Source organism: Aquila chrysaetos (genome assembly GCF_900496995.4).
Source record: "Aquila chrysaetos chrysaetos chromosome W unlocalized genomic scaffold, bAquChr1.4 W_unloc_1, whole genome shotgun sequence".
Taxonomy (NCBI): Eukaryota; Metazoa; Chordata; class Aves; order Accipitriformes; family Accipitridae; genus Aquila; species Aquila chrysaetos.
The window spans coordinates 1,674,769-1,692,087 of record NW_024470321.1 but is presented as its reverse complement, the minus strand read 5'-3'; the positions used below and the strand labels follow the sequence as shown (position 1 = coordinate 1,692,087).

The window sequence follows — 17,319 nt, the reverse complement described above, 5'->3', positions numbered from 1 at the left end:
TCAGCTAAGCCAAAACCCGGGAGCTCCCCTTGAGCCAGCGGTGACGCTCAGGACACCCGGGTGGCCTGAGGGGTAGAGGCCTGCGGCTGCCCCTGCCCCCTTCCCGCTCATTACCATGGCACCTCCGCCCAGGGGAGGCCACCCAGGTGAAAAAGAGGAGAGGCAACAGAGTGGAGCTTTTGCTCACCTGCCTCTTCTTTGGGGAGTAGGTCCTTGAGGAATCCGCAGTGTTGCCTCAGGCTCTCTTGGGCACTGGGTTCACATCGGTGTTGCCGAAATCTGGAATAAAACTCCTTAACAGCAATGAGAAGTTAAGAAGCAGGCACTCCTTTATTGCAGCGCTGGGCACACAGGGGATCGCTCCACCTATCGTGTGCACCTGTCTGGTTTTATCATGCAGGTTAAATACACACCTGTTATACATATTCACTAAATTTCTGGGAAATGTCATGCATAATCATCAACTTCCCCATAAGCCATTAGCATATATAAATGTCTCTTTACGCAGACTCAGTGAAATCTCTGGTGGTCTTCAAAAGCCCTCTGGTGGTCTTCCATAGTCTTCCTCACTTTGTCCGATAGTTGACCTCTCTTATGTGATTCTGCGCAGTCCGATTTTTGCCATCATGTATTAGATTACATAAAATACATTCTATGTTAATTCTTAAATTTAACGTTTCTTGTTGTGAAACATTTTTAGCTAATGGTCACAAGAGCATTCCAGACACCTTTAGAAGGCCTTGAACAGAATAAACAGAAAACAAAAATAAGAAAGATACCAATTAGAAAAACACAGGTGCGCATTCCACGATAAAGAGAACTTGGCACAAACAACCTCAATTCGGCAGTTTATCTTGACCAATTAGACTGAGACAAGTCTCGCATGTTTTAGTTAGTATAACCAATTATGTTTTATGTTTATGCGCGTGTACAGTGTTGATATAACCAATCATTAAGTGTAACTGGACGCGTGGACAGTGCGTGAATAATGTGTGCAACCAATAGAAAAATAGCTAAACGCATGTACAGATGTAACTAATGTATAAAATGATGTCTGATGCTCTAGTAAAGTGGACTTCACCTGATCACATTGGTCTGTGTGTGTTGTCCTGTGCCTCCACAATTGGCGCCCGAACAGGGACCCTCGGATCGGTGTTGAATTCTTCGACGGGAGCCGACGGAGAGAGGGAGCGGAGAAGCCGGCCGAAATTATTCCTGCTGCCCCGGCAGGATAACCAGCTGGGCTGGGGCTGACAAAGACTGTGCGCGCGGCGGAAAAGGGGAATCTTACCCTGGTGGATCTCGCCCTAATCAGGTGAGCGGTCGGAGAAGGAGATGGGGTTGGACAAAGAGCAAGAAGTGGTCCTAAACCTCCTTCAACATATTCTCTCTACGAGAGGGTTGAAATGTGATAACTCCATTATAAAGGAGTTACTTTTATGGGCTTGGGAGAGAGAACTTATTCCGAGTATAAATGTTGCATTTGAAGTAGCGACTTGGGATGATGTAGGCAAGGTGCTGTGGGACACTATTAGCGCCGGGGGAGATAAGACAAAGGAAGCAATCAAATACGCAACGCACTGGAAGGTAGTTCGGGATGTGCTGCAGGCAATGAGGGCGGAACGGCAGGCAGCCGCTGCTGTCTGCGCGGCCGTGACCCCTTCTGATGCCTCCATGTCAGCCGCGTCAGCCTATCCCACTGCAGTTAGAGAAACATTTTCTACGCAGCTGTCTCTACCCCCCCGAGCATCCATTTCTGCTAGTGCTGAAACGTCTGTACAGACACAGCCTTTGCCTATACCCAGCCAGGTCGCTGGTGCCGAAAGTATCCCCCTGCCTGTTACTCCATGAGAGATGGAGGAATTAGGGGGGGGCCGTTTCTCGCCCGATTGATTCGGACGAGGCAGACTCGGAAGTGATTAATGTGGATAGACAGATTGTAGAAGCTATCGGAACCTCCCTATGGGATGAAATTAGTGACGGGTCTAAAGAAGTTAAAGGTCTTGCAACTTTATGGAAATTAATTAAGACAACTCTACAAGAAATGAAAGCAGATTGTAAAGCGTCTGCGTCTGCTTTTGCTGCGCTCTCTCCAACCACAAGCGAAGGGGAAATGCAGGGAGAAAAACATAATGCAGCGAGAGAAACTTTTGGCTTTCCCGGAGCTTGTCTGCCTGCTCCTGTGCCCTTGAATTCTGCTCCACTCCCTGGGACTGCCGATATTAATCAGCCATCTGACAGTTCCCAAGCCTCCCTAACCGTACACTTAAAGGAAACCCTACAGAATCAGGAAGCGAGTAAAAATCTGCCTAGGAAAAAACAGCCCCCAGATATCGCCGCTCAACATGAACAAATTATACCTAGCATATACCCTCCGTTGCCTTCGTCTACGCCCGGGTCGCCTCAAGAGCACAAAGAGGGGCCGGAGCTCACTTCGCAGCACTTGCCGTCAGTAATAGAAAAGCTGGCACAGCTGGAGCCTGCTGTGAAGCGAGAAAAACCACCAGCCGTATCCTTTGATGCACCCCTTTTACCTGCGCGGGGAATTATTCGCGATGCCTTAATTGAGGGAGAAATCATAGCAGCTCCCACAGCGTTTCTGGTTATTGCTGGGGCTGGGGGTAGACCTAATCAATGGGTTCTATTTGATTGGGAAATCATAAAAGAAACAAAAGTTACAATTGCTCAGTATGGTTTAAAATCTCCTTTTACGCAGGCAGTTTTGTCCCATACATTTTCTGGGTCACCTTTAACTCCACATGACTCGCGAATGCTTGCTGAAACCTTGTTGTCGACATGGAAATTTATTTATACTACGCTGGTGCATTTGCAGCCGGCAGAGAAAATAATATCAATACAACCTGATACTGCTTTTGAGGAGGCAGTTTGTAAGGAGGCCGCTAACGAGCAGGATTCTGATTCCAATAATAATTCTTTTGCATCAGGCAGGGTGGACTCTGAAAAAGAGCCGGATTTATATCCCTCATTACCTCCACTGCTGCCTGCCGCGGCCGTCCCGCCGCTGCCTCCCGCGGCCTCTGCGCGGCTGCGGCCGCTGCCGTGCCGCCACCGCCCCCCCCCCCCCCACCCCAATCACCTGGTACTCCCTCTCCAGGGTTTGCTGAACTTAAAACAGAACCTAACTTTACTGCACTACCTGTATCTCCTTTTCCTACTAACCCCTCTAACTCTATGCCTCTGTCTAATCTGTGATGATTCACTTAATGATTTGGGAAAAAATACACATAGCTTGATGGAACGCTGTCGAGAAAAAGCTCTACAGCAAGGAGATACCATGTTTACTTTTCCTGCTGTATGCACACCTGCCTCAAGAAATGCAAGAACCTCAAGAGTTGGAGTTCTTAGGATCAGTCATCATGAATGCCTGTGTGATGTTTAATTACACCCATAACACCACTCGAAAGGGTCAGAATGTAAATGCTATTTTGCCTGTATATAGAAATGCTACAGCTTGGTGTAACTATATCTATTCCAGAATATCACACTCTTTTTTCTATTCCAGCTGCTTTACCTGCGGTGATGTTTTTTCTCTATTTGAGAGAATAGAGCGTGGGAGAGGAATTCCATCAAAACTTAACGGGAGGCCATGTAGCCTCGGACAACTTACGTTACTAACACCCGATATCAATATGATTCACAGTAAAAGGCTCACGATAACTGACACAGCTTTAAGTGGATGGCTAACAAGTTTTGGAATTACGGGATGGTTGAAAGATTTGCTTATACATAACTTAGTTATTGTAATTGTAATATTAGCAGTTGTAATGATTGTACCACGTATCATAAAATAGTTGAATGTATGATTGCAAAAGCGTTTCTTGTAACTTGGCTTGCAAAAAAAAAAAAAAAAAAAAAAAAGTGGGGAAACAGTGTGGGGTAAACGTCCGGATGCCCAGAAGTTATCAGATTATTGACAAGACATGAAACGACACAAGAAGGTATTAGGTGCGCCACCGTTGGTGGAAACACTTTGCTGCCTCATCACAATATGTGCCGTGGTACAGCCATCATTACCATTACACCGAATTAACCCAAGGCAAAATATGTGGATAACCTGGGCCACCCAGACAGGACAACAGTCTTTTTGCCTCTCAATGAGTACACCCTCAGATCCATTTCGAACATGTTTGGTGGGAGTGCCATATTTGTATCTGCCAGATTTTCGAGCATGGGTTTCTGATGGCAGTGCTTTGAATGAAACAAAGATCAATGAGACCTGTTACAGCTTGTATTCGTCGCACATCCCACAGCAGCATTGTCAAAATCTTACAGGGGTAGCAACTGCAAAGATTATCAATTCTCTTAATGTTACATTGCCCTGGGATCCGCAAGAGCTTATTTAGTAGGATCAACATATGGTAATAAGTCATGTGTATATTTGGCAGGAGGGTTTAGCACAGGAATTAATTATTATCGGCAACACAATATGTCGGGGTGGACAAATGTATCTAGTCCAAGCTCTTGGTATAAGTTTATGGATAGTAGGGATTATTGTGTAGGAGCCGTGGGAGCAGAAACCCAGGGGAGTAAGATATTTATAGGTACTAATTATACCGCCAAGGCTTTACCAAGAGGATATTTTTTTTTGATATGCGGTGATCGTGCTTGGCACGGCATCCAGTGAGATCTTTTGGCGGACCATGTTACTTGGGTAAGCTTACATTGTTTGCACCCTCTATTATTCAGTTACTGAATTTAACAGACAATCAAAGACACAAGAGATCTATAGAAAATCTTGGGCCTGATTGTAACGATAACGTACGACTGTTAGGCAAGGCCACAAGAGTGCTGCTATCTCTTTTTACACCAGGGGCTGCAGCGGGTAATGCATTATGGGAGTTGCAACGTTTAGCATGTTGGACGTCGAAGCAATTAAATCTTACATCTAGTATTATAAATGATCTCTTAGAAGACACAGAAAACATAAGGCATGCTATTTTACAAAATAGGGCGGCTATAGATTTTTTATTGTTAGCACAAGGACATGGCTGTGAGGATTTTGAAGGAATGTGCTGTATGAACATATCAGGTCATTCGAAGTCTATACATGAAAAGTTGCAGCAGTTGAAAGATAACATGAATAAAGTGGTAGTAGAGAAGAGCCCCTTGGATGAATAGTTTGGGTCATTAGGGATAACAGGTTGGTTTAAAGAATTGTGTCGCATGGATATTGTTGTAGTTATCGTGATTTTAGCTATTGTAATAACTTTACCTTGTTTGGTTAGCTTGTTGAGGAAAATGGCATCCCAAGTTATTAGTCAAGTCTGGATTGCTCATAAACAAAAGAAGGGAATTGTGGGAGATTTCATGGAAAATAGGGGAACATTTCTTTGAGCCTGATTATTTAGATTTAGCATAAGTAGCCCGCAGTCAACATGAGTGGACTGAAGTATGTGACAGCTGCAGTATGAACGGACCTTTGAACCACCAGAAAAACAACGGACATGAAGAACTTGGACAGTGGAGCAATTAATAAACAAGATAACAGAACTGCAGAGGCAAGAAGGAGCTGCAAGAGTTTCAACGCAATTAAGAAAGCTGCCATTTCGGCTTAGAACATTTAGCTGCGGGATGGGGACTTAGGAGTTGGTTTGTATCTTTGTTAAAAATCGGGGTTTCTTTTGTTCTTGTGTATTTTATTAGGTATAATGTTGCTTTTACTGTGTTTTAATTAATTGTATTCATACATATTTGCAAAGGGCTGAGTTCACAGGCCCACGATGGACTCCCGCTCGATTTGTACGACCATCATCATCTGGAACACCCTAGATGGTGCGACAATGTGAATACCACCTCAGCCAAAAACTAACGTGTAGGTCACCTTGACCAACATAACAGGTCAAGATTCTCTGTGCATTGCAACCGCATCACAAAGCCCGTGAACCAATAGACAGGATAGCTATGACTCGTGCGGCACGCCTGGCCAGCAACCGCATGTGCCATAGGCTCCCCATGTTTCAACTGAGGCGAATTTTGGCACCCGCTGGCCACGTGTGCTGAAATCCGTTCCTCTGCAAATGTATAAATACCGGGACTTTCCGAAGAGCATCGGGCTGGTGTACGGCAAGGCCATCGTTGCCTCTGTGGGGACGCCCACGTGGAGCTGGCACCTACCGATTGCTGGGCTGAGTTCGCGGATGGTGGCGACTAGATCTGTTAATGCTCTTTTTAAAGAAAAAGGGGGGAAATGTTGTGAAACATTTTTAGCTAATGGTCACAAGAGCATTCCAGACGCCTTTAGAAGGCCTTGAACAGAATAAACAGAAGACAAAAATAAGAAAGATACCAATTACAAAAACACAGGTGCACATTCCACGATAAAGAGAACTTGGCACAAACAACCTCAATTCGGCAGTTTATCTTGACCAATTAGACTGAGACAAGTCTCGCATGTTTTAGTTAGTATAGCCAATTATGTCTTATGTTTATGCGCGTGTACAGTGTTGATATAACCAATCATTAGGTGTATTTAGGCGCGTGGACAGTGCGTGAATAATGTGTGCAACCAATAGTAAAATAGCTAAACGCATGTACAGATGTAACTAATGTATAAAATGATGTCTGATGCTCTAGTAAAGTGGACTTCACCTGATCACATTGGTCTGTGTGTGTTGTCCTGTGCCTCCGCAACCCAAGAGTTGGGCCACTGAAGAACATCAAAATAACCAGCAGGTGGACCAGGCTGCCAAGATTGAAGTGGCTCAGGTGGACCTGGACTGGCAACATAAGGGTGAGCTATTTATGGCTCTGTGGGCCCATAACACCTCAGGCCATCAGGGAAGAGATGCAACATATAGATGGGCTCGTGACCGAGGGGTGGACTTGACCATGGACACTATTGCACAGGTTATCCATGAATGTGAAACCTGTGCTGCAATTAAGCAAACCAAGCGGTTAAAGCCCCTGTGGTATGGAGGGCGATGGCTGAAATATAAATATGGGGAAGCCTGGCAGATTGACGATATCACAATCCCACGAACCCGCCAAGGCAAGTGCCATGTGCTTAGAATGGTGGAAGCAACCACCGGATGGCTGGAAACATATTCTGTACCCCATGCCACCACCCGGAACACTATCCTGGGCCTTGAAAAGCAGGTCCTGTGGCGACATGGCCCCCCAGAAAGAATTGAGTCAGACAACGGGACTCATTTCTGAAACAACCTCATAGACACCTGGGCCAAAGAGCATGGCATTGAGTGGGTGTATCACATCCCCTATCATGCACCAGCCTCTGGGAAAATTGAGCGATACAATGGACTGTTAAAGACTACATTGAGAGCAATGGGGGGTGGAACTTTCAAACATTGGGATACACATTTAGCAAAAGCCACCTGGTTAGTCAACACCAGAGGATCTGCTAATCGGGGCAGCCCTGCCCAGTCAGAACTTTTATGTACTGTAGAAGGGGATAAAGTCCCTGTGGTGCACATAACAAATATGTTAGGGAAGACAGTCTGGGTTACTCCTGCCTCAGGCAAAGGTAAACCCATTTGTGGGATTGCTTTTGCTCAAGGGCCTGGGTGCACTTGGTGGGTGATGCGAAAAGATGGGGAAGTCCGATGTGTGCCTCAAGGGGATTTGATTTTAGGTGAGAATAGCCAGAATTAAACTGTATGATATTAGTTGCAATATAACCCTGCTACTGTATGTTATCATTACTATAATTGTTATATGCTATATCCATAGTACTATAGTAAGAATCACTTAGATGAAGCAAGAAAGAACTGTGATAAAACTGAGCAAAGCGCAGTAGTGATGGAACCAGAACTGACTCCAGCATGCAACAATCCAACGGTGCACACCATCCTCCTGCTGCGCCCAATGTCACCTGCTCGTCACTACTGCACTGAACGTGGTCCTGCTCTACCGACTGAGAGGACTTTGCACCATCCCTCCTGCCCAGAAAGACTGGTATGACAGATGGAGCCCAGAGTCAGGAACTAAATGAACTCAATGAACATTTTATGAACACGACCCATAAACTAAAGGAATGATATCTCTGTGTGTGTATACATATATACATATATCATTGTTCATATGTCTCAAAGGGATGGAAAAGCTGATGATGATTGACCAGGATGTAACTAAAGGTATGGGAACTGAGCATGACGTCAATGGTATAGAATAAGGGGTGGATACTGTCCACTGCACTGCGCATCATTTGTACATTCCAATCCTTTTATTATTACTGTTGTCATTTTATTAGTGTTATCATTATCGTTATTAGTTTCTTCTTTTCTGTTCTATTAAACCGTTCTTATCTCAACCCGTGGGTTTTGCTGCTTTTTTTCCCGATTTTCTCCCCCGTCCCACTGGGTGGGGGGGGGGGAGTGAGTGAGCGAGCAGCTGCGTGGTGCTTAGTTGCTAGCTGGGGTTAAACCACGACACATGGAGAGGCAGGCTGTCTCCCTGCAGCCCATGGAGGTCCACGCTGGAGCAGATATCCACCTGTAGCCCGTGGAGGAACCCATGCTGGAGCAGGTGGGTGTCCGAAGGAGGCTGTGACCCCGTGGGAACCCCGCGCTGGAGCAGGCTCCTGGCAGGACCTGCAGATCTGTGGAGAGAGGAGCCCACGCTAGAGCAGGTTTTCTGGCAGGACTTGTGACCCCGTGGGGGACCCACGCTGGAGCAGTGTGCTCCTGAAGGACTGCATGCCATGGAAGGGACCCATGCTGGAGCAGTTCATGAAGAATTGCAGCCCATGGGAAGGACCCATGTTGGAGAAGTTTGTGGAGGACTGTCTCCCGTGGGAGGGACCCCACGCTGGAGCAGGGGAAGAGTGTGATGAGTCCTGCCCCTGAGGAGGATGAAGTGGCAGAAATAACGTGTGATGAACTGATCGTAAACCCCATTCCCCGTCCCCCTGCGCCGCTGCGGGGGTTGGTAGAGAATCCGGGAGTGAAGTTGTGCCCGGGAAGAAGGGAGGGGTGGAGGGAAGGTGTTTTGAGATTTGGTTTTATTTCTCATTACCCTACTCTGGTTGATTGGTAATAAATTGAGTTAATTTTCCCCAAGTTGAGTTTATTTTGCCCGTGATGGTGATTGGTGAGTGATCTCTCCCTGTCCTTATCTTGACCCATGAGCCCTTTGTTATTTTTTTCTCTCCCCTGTCCAGCTGAGGAGGGGGAGTGATAGAACGGCTTTGGTGGGCACCTGGCGTTCAGGTTTCCTCCGTTTGCATTAAAAAGTGCACCCAATACTTTTATTTATTTTAGTACTACTCTACCTCCAGGAAATATCTGTGACTCATTTTTGTCCACACATTGACATCTGTGACAAAGAGAAAAATATTGACGCTCCTGGTTCAGATAAGTTTTTGTTTTCAGTTATTTTCCATCTGTTTTGAATATGTCATAGATACTTAGCATGTTAGAACTAGCCCATGTCTTTTAAGGCTTACTATATCCTTGGTGATTTTACACAAGCTTCTTTTGTATATGAAGAACTAATAAAAAGTAAACGAGTTTGAATGCTCTACTCTCTTTGGTTCAAGTTCTTGCTTTGGAACTCTAGTTTGAAAACAAAGACAGCCAGGAAGAAAATCACTCTTGGTCCAAACAGTTTGTTGTGGCCGCCTTTGTACTCTTCCAGCTTGACAGCTTGCCCATGGACTTACAGTCTTCTCACCAGCAGCTGTATTAAAGTTCCATAATATTGACAAGATGTACTCCTACTTGAGTCCCCAGAATACATTAGTGAGATGGCAATTGATCTCTGACTTCAGAATGACTTGTGGAAATACATTCTAGGATGAAAAGCAAGAGAAATCACATAATAGTGAAGAGATGCTACTAGGAAATGGATCATGTAGAGCTTAAGTCCCTTCCATCTAGCTGTTTCCTCCTGTGGGGTGTAAGGTTCTTAAATTAGGAGTTTACACCTCTAAAAATAACAAGCCCCTGAAAGGAAACACCCATCAGTGCAGGCACAGATGGCCAGATATCATTCTCCACAAAAAAAGGAGGAGTTGCTTACATCACTGGAAAAAACTGTTAGATCTTGATAGAAGAGCTTGAGTCTGATGGAAGACAGAGCTACGCTACAGAGGAAAGGAGAATCATGGCCTGTTCAGAGGTATCGAGTGGTATGTTATAAATGGTATAGAGCTCTGAGTATCAGCTTATACAGTTCTGCAGTACCTGTCAAGATATTCTGAACACTAATTGTAAAGCAGGACTGTGGAGTGCATGCCAGTGAAATGGTCTATAAACACAGAGGGCAAAGAAAGCCTGGAGCATGTTTCTGTGCGGATATCTAAGAGATGGTATAAGGTGATGACATTTCATTACAGTTGTGAAAATTGCTCATTCCTTAATATGCAGTTTTAGGCTAGAAATACAGTAGATAAATACTACTGGGATGTTGGTGACTAAGTTCTGTAATTCATAAAATGAGTGCTGCATTGTTTAATGATCCAAAACTATTGGTTATATATGTGTGTGTTTACAGCCAAAATACTAATATTGCTGTGTCCACTCCAGGCGTTACTACATTGTGAAGAAAGAGTTGTTTTTAAAGCTGTTTTACATTTGCATTATATTGTTTCCTGCTCTAATATATAGATCAATGACAGTCAATGGCTAGAGGAGTGACAGCAGAAACTGATTCATTAAAGCTTTACATTTTATTGAAGTCATATTCTACTTGTACAGACTCAAAACTTAGCAATCTAAGAAGAGCTGAAAGCAAAAATTATTCCAATAATCACTGCTTGGTCTTTTTTAATTCTACTGATTTTAAAAGGTTATTATTATAAAGGCAAATTTTGTTGGCCAGACTGTCGTGGTTTAACCCCAGCCAGTAACTAAGCACCACGCAGCTGCTCACTCACTCCCCCCACTCAGTGGGATGGGGGAGAGAATCAGGAAAAGAAGCAAAACCCATGGGTTGAGATAAGAACAGTTTAATAGAACAGAAAAGAAGAAACTAATAATGATGATGATAACGATAACACTAATAAAATGACTACAGCAATAATGAAAGGATTGGAATGTACAAATGATGCGCAGTGCAATTGCTCACCACCCACCGACCGGCACCCCGCTAGTCCCCGAGCAGCGATTCCCCGCCCCCACTTCCCAGTTCCTATACTAGATGGGACGTCACATGGTATGGAATACCCTGTTGGCCAGTTTGGGTCAGGTGCCCTGGCTGTGTCCTGTGCCAACTTCTTGTGCCCCTCCAGCTTTCTCGCTGGCTGGGCATGAGAAGCTGAAAAATCCTTGACATTGGTCTAAACACTACTTAGCAACAACTGAAAACATCAGTGTGTTATCAACATTCTTCTCATACTGAACCCAAAGCATAGCACTATACCAGCTACTAGAAATAAAATTAACCGTATCCCAGCTGAAACCAGGACACAGACCTTTTTTTATCTTTTCTATATCTGGAGGTAGGCAGACTTGTTCCCAGTTAGAGAGCTACAAAAATAATAGTAAATTGTTGCTATTTTTGCTTTACTGGAACTGCTTGACTATTTGAGGATAATCTTGTTTTGTTAAATTGATATGCTACTATTTTTAAAGGCTGTTACACTGCAATCAGTCAAGCTTTAGTACACTGAATATCACAATCACAGGAAGCATTTTCTCCCTATGAATGCACACTGCAGCCAGTAAGATCATATGCAGTGGCTCTGTAGCACCAGAACTCAGCAGAACACTTATGAATGTAAAAATGCACCTAAATTTACCTATGTTTTTAAGTCTTATTTAGTTCCATAGGGTTAAAGCATGTGCTTAAGAACTTTCCTGAACTGGGGATCCTATTATTAAAGGAGGGTTCTCATTAAGCTTTCGGCTGCTTGAAGCACTGAGAGAACATTGTCATTCAAAGCAAGAGAAAACAATAGCTGGAAGACAAAGTCAGCTTCACAAGTATCTATACTTCTGAATAGGCTGCAGTGGGTAGAGGAGTCTTTTAGTTTTGTCTCTGATTAACTTAGAGCTTTTGGCAAAAGCAGATGAATCTTCCCTGTTTCTGAGTTTCTGTGGCATCACTGCCTTAATATGGAGTTAATGCCTGCACTAGTTTGAATTAACATTCACTTCAAGATGGTTTATCACTAATGATTTGCTCTTGTTAGGGTCCCAAACTGGGGTCTTTTTTTTATTTTTCTGAACAAAACATTATAAAAAGGATAGAATGGTTAAAACCCTGACACATTAGACCTAGTGCTTCTTATACTGGTCAGTTGGTATCTAAGTAGTCCACTGCATCTAGTCTTTCTACAACATCTCCAGGTCCTCACCAGAAGGCTGTAGACCAATGCAAACAGTTGCTTTTTACCAGGCTTAAGTATTGTTACATAACCCATTTTAATTTTCTGCAGACTGTGGGACCCTCTGAAGTTTCTCTTGACTTATGATAGAGTATTTCAAGCCAAAGCTGCACTTCCAAGGTTCCCTTCACAGATTTCATTCAGGGGACCTGCCAAGCTTTTACTGAGAAAATCAGTGGTGTCTCTTCTGGCATTTTTTTAATTGAGTCCCAAGTATGGAGAGCAGAACTAGAGGTTTGAGTTGTCTTCTACATTAGCTCTTGTAGCATGATAGGCATCTTTATGGATTTGCAGCCAGAAAAAAATACGCAAGGCTATATGTCGATCTTTTACTGTTCCAGGTGGCTGGAACATTGTTAAGCTTTCCACCTTAATAAGAAAGTGAAACTTGCAATTGGTTCACTATTATTTTTCTTGGAATGCATCAAGACTTAAAGTCTTAGAAGATCTTTAGAGCATTTTTTTTCAATAAAGAACTAAAGGCAATTTTATTATCCTCATGGACCTAACTTTCATCCGTCCATAATCATGACTTGTTCTAGGATTCAGCTCAATGTATGAGCATTCTGCTGTTTCAGCTGGAAATCTGGAAATCTTGGGTTCTATTTTATGATTTGTCTGGGTTCTTTTTTGAATGTCATATTCATTATAATGGGGTTCAAGACCACTCTCAAGTTGTGCTCTAAAAATTCTTAAAAAGCCTTTCTCATTACTACCATGATTGGAGCCTTTATTTTCCCCCTTCAAGTCAGAGAATCTTTTGGGGGGGACATGTTTCTGGCTGGTGGTGCACTTTTCTTTTTGCATTTTCCTCTTTTAGCTAGCTATGAACAAGTCAGGGCTTCAGAAGGGAAGCCACCCTGTTTATCTATATCTATATTCTGTCAAGATCACTAGGGTTAGATCTCAACCGGAGCAAAGAGCCAAACAAGTCCCGGCTGCTTTCCAGATGAAATAAGAACAAGCCTTTTGTGAAACAGATTCAGAATATTTATTCTATTTACCCATACTTTACAGAAGCCACTTCTTTGGGGGCCACCATCCCCTCTCACCAAATTCTTTTCGCAACTGAACTCTATTTGCTTCATGCTCATTTACACACACACACACACACACACGGTTGATGTGTGCTTCTGAGTCTGTTTTGGGATGGTGCAGATATCCATAACATCCATAATCACACTCTTTATAAGGGCATCCACTTCTAGTATGCATTATGACCTGAGCTCAGAGGCTGAGTCAGTCTTTTACTGCCTAACCACACAATGCTCTCTTTCTGAAACTATAAGTAATATTATCATGGAATTTAGCATAAGATGAGTGTAAAGAGAAGACAGATATCAACCAACATTAACAGTAAGTTAAAAATTTACCAAATTAAATGTTAACTTGCTAAATTGTCTGTCAATCAGAAGGCTTTATAAGTTTCATTGCCATTATGTCATTGAACTCTTCTTCATTCACTTCACTGAAGATATAAAGCTAGGAACTTGAATAAATGCAAGAAACTTCAATGCAAATCAGCATAATGTGTTAAGAGTACCTAATTATAAAAACACAAGTTAAAGTTTGCTGATACCTTTCTGAATTACATATTATATTTCTATATAATATTGCTTTGATGCATTATGATCAAACCCATATGAAAATTACTCAATGCCTAATTACATCACAGCTTCGGAACACAGAGAGGAATGCTTAAGACTGATACACTGTCTGCCTTGTCCTGAAAGTGTAAAGAAACCTCTTGATCTACATGGGACATCTCCAATCTCTCTACCTTATGTAACTTTTGATCATACAACATTTTTGTATACAGCTTGTAGGGTAAGAAAAGTCTTATACCTAACAGAGGACCTTCTCTATTTGTAAGGGCTCAAAGCAATGAATCATGGAATCATAGAATCAGAGAATGGTTTGGGTTGGAAGGGACAATAAAAAGGTCATCTAGTCCAACTCCCTTGCCATGGGCAGAGACATCTTTCACTTGATCAGGTTGCTCAAAGCCCCATCTTACTTAGAAAAACATGGAATTAGTCCAAGTCCCAAATTTTCTGATGAATGGATTTGTGATAATTGCCATAATTGCAAATCCATGGAAGAACAACTAAAGTCAGCCGGAGGCAATATAAAGGATGGAAAAGGAAAGGGAATCATTTGCAAAATGTTAGGCACCTGCTTAGAAGCAGACTATCAGTTTAGGACTAAAAGAGAAAAAGACCTAAAGGAAGAAATGGAAGGCAGAAAAACAACTGAATTACTACTGTCCTTGAAAACTGAGCAGCTGCAGGAACAGTTAAAGGAAGAAAAAGAAAAAAAAAAGTTAGAGGAAAAGGTTGAAATGATGCTTATGCAAGCTCCCCACCCCCCTGACATCATGCAAATTAGAAAACTAATTGTATCCCCTGAAGAATGGGATGGAAACATATGGGGCAACCCTGATGATGACTATGTAAAACAAAATGATCCTCTATATCCTCCATTACCTTTAAACCCTCCTGAATATGAGGCTAGGCCCATTATAAAAACAGAGGAAACCACTGGACCTCAGGGTGGAGCAGGGGATCGTACCCAAAAAACAACCCCATTTGATCCAATTCAAATGGCTAATTTACAAGAACGCTACGGCCATAAGCCAGGCAAAACTGAAACTGAATACCTATGGCGAGCGTGTTTAACTGGGGGAGATAGAATTTTACTTAATGGAGATGAAGCCAATGGATTTTGGGACCCTGGTGTCTTTTTAAATGCTGGATCCACACCCCCAGATGATCCCCACTTGATAACAAGTAGAGTGGCATACTGGGCTGGTGGAATAGATGTTTTAGAGAGAGGAGAGCCTCTAGTAATACCCATCAAATCCTTGAATGAGCTCTCTACAGCTATTACAAAAGCTGCCTGTATCCAGGCCATGCATGAACGCAGCCCTCAATGTTCCCATATCAGCAATTGTGGATCCTGACATGCTAAAGCCTTTAATTAAGGGAGTCCCTGCTATGCTTAAACCCTACCTCATTGCAAAAAGAGATGAAATCAGGAGAGACGCAGACTTTAATGCCCTTTTGGCCATAAGAGAAGCTGCTGACAATGAGGAAGAGGCCCTAGTGTGAGGAAATCTCCCTACCTGGGCTACATTAATGCACGACATCATAAATTATGGATGAGAAACAGGATGGGATGATCTACCAGATGAAACCAAAAAGACAAATCGTAATGTTAGGCAACTTAAACAATCATCCCAAGATAACCCCCCAGTACAGGAACCCACTGATCACCAATCCAAAACTCAGAAGTGGAGAGAATTATACAATCAAGCATTGCTACTAGGTATCCCTAGAATTGCAATTCAAAGATGGAGTGCCAGTGCTATTCAGAGTCTAATTCATACACTTCAAAAATATACTGATGACACTCGCAAAGGAAATATTCCAAATACTCAGACACCTACCCCTCCTCCGAGAGGGAGTAATAACCCTTTTTCTCCCAAAGATTAGGAAACAAAAAACTAGTAATGCCAGGACGATGATTTGGTCTGTTGGTCCGGCAAGTACAATCTTATCAATGGATTGATAACAATGGCCCATACATTTTGATTCCAATTGGTTCTCGACAACAATTAGTAAAATTCCTAATGATACGGGAGCACAAATTTCAATCTTAACACAACATGATGCTGAGAAGCTGGGTGTAAGACCTGGATGGCAAAGAGTTAAAATCACTGGAGTAAATGGAGCCAGTGTTCTGTGCCAAACTGCAAAAGTAAATTTATGGCTCCCGGGCGAGAAGCGTATGTTATCTACTCGCTTGGCTATCAAGAATCACAATGAAAATATTTTAGGCTTTGATGTTGTCGTGGTTTAACCCCAGCCAGCAACTAAGCACCACGCAGCTGCTCACTCACTACCCACCCACCCAGTGGGATGGGGGAGAAAATCAGTAAAAGAAGTAAAACTCGTGGGTTGAGATAAGAACGGTTTAATAGAACAGAAAAGAAAAAACTAATAATGATAATGATAACACTAATAAAATTACAACAGCAATAATAAAAGGATTGGAATGTACAAATGATGCGCAGTGCAATTGCTCACCACCCGCCGATCGACGCCCAGTTAGTCCCCCAGTGGCGATTCCCCCCGCCCCCACTGCCCCCAGTTCCTATACTAGATGGGATGTCACATGGTATGGAATACCCTGTTGGCCATTTTGGGTCAGCTGCCCTGGCTGTGTCCTGTGCCAACTTCTTGTGCCCCTCCAGCTTTCTTGCTGGCTGGGCATGAGAAGCTGAAAAATCCTTGACTTTAGACTAAACCCTACTGAGCAACAACTGAAAACATCAGTGTTATCAACATTCTTCTCATACTGAACTCAAAACATAGCACTGTACCAGCTACTAGGAAGACAATTAACTCTATCCCAGCTGAAACCAGGATAGATGTTTTGAACGGCCGAACCTGGCACCTGCCGGATGGTAGTGTGTGGTCATTTGGTTCAAACCCCAACCCTGACAAAAAACAGGAGGCTACTGTGCGTGTACTCCACACAGCCCTTGCACTTCCTGATTCAAAGATCACTGATGTGCCACAATACCCGATTTCTGCTATGGCACGAAATGGAATTTCAGAAGTAATAACAGATTTAGAGAATAGACAAATTATTTCTAGAACCCATTCCCCATATAATTCGTCCGTCTGGCCAGTCCATAAACCGGATGGGAGGTGGCGTTTAACAACTGATTATCGGTGCTTGAATGCCAATACAGCCCTGTTAACAGCTGCTGTACCAAACATTGCAAACTTAACAGCTACTTTGCAAGCAGCCACACACCCGTGGATGGCAACATTAGATGTGAAAGACATGTTCTTCATGGCCCACTTGCTTGGGAAGCTACTGATAACACTGGTGCAAGACATAGAATCAGTGCTAGGTGGATTTATCCTACATCATAAAGGGGTAACCCATTTGGCCTTCCCCACTGAAACTTTTCTTTCTTTTCTTTTTCAGGAGAAAATGGATCT

At 43.2% G+C, this 17,319-nt stretch overlaps 1 long non-coding RNA gene across 1 annotated transcript; it reads right to left on the bottom strand.

The window, feature by feature from the left end:
- Positions 1-539: 539 nt before the first annotated feature.
- LOC121232887 lies at positions 540-16,458 on the bottom strand. Its single transcript, XR_005931743.1, has 3 exons — positions 16,448-16,458; positions 12,195-12,203; positions 540-679 (listed from the first exon to the last, which is right to left on the bottom strand). It is a non-coding gene; the product is annotated as an uncharacterized LOC121232887 (long non-coding RNA).
- Between the last annotated feature and the right edge of the window lie 861 nt (positions 16,459-17,319).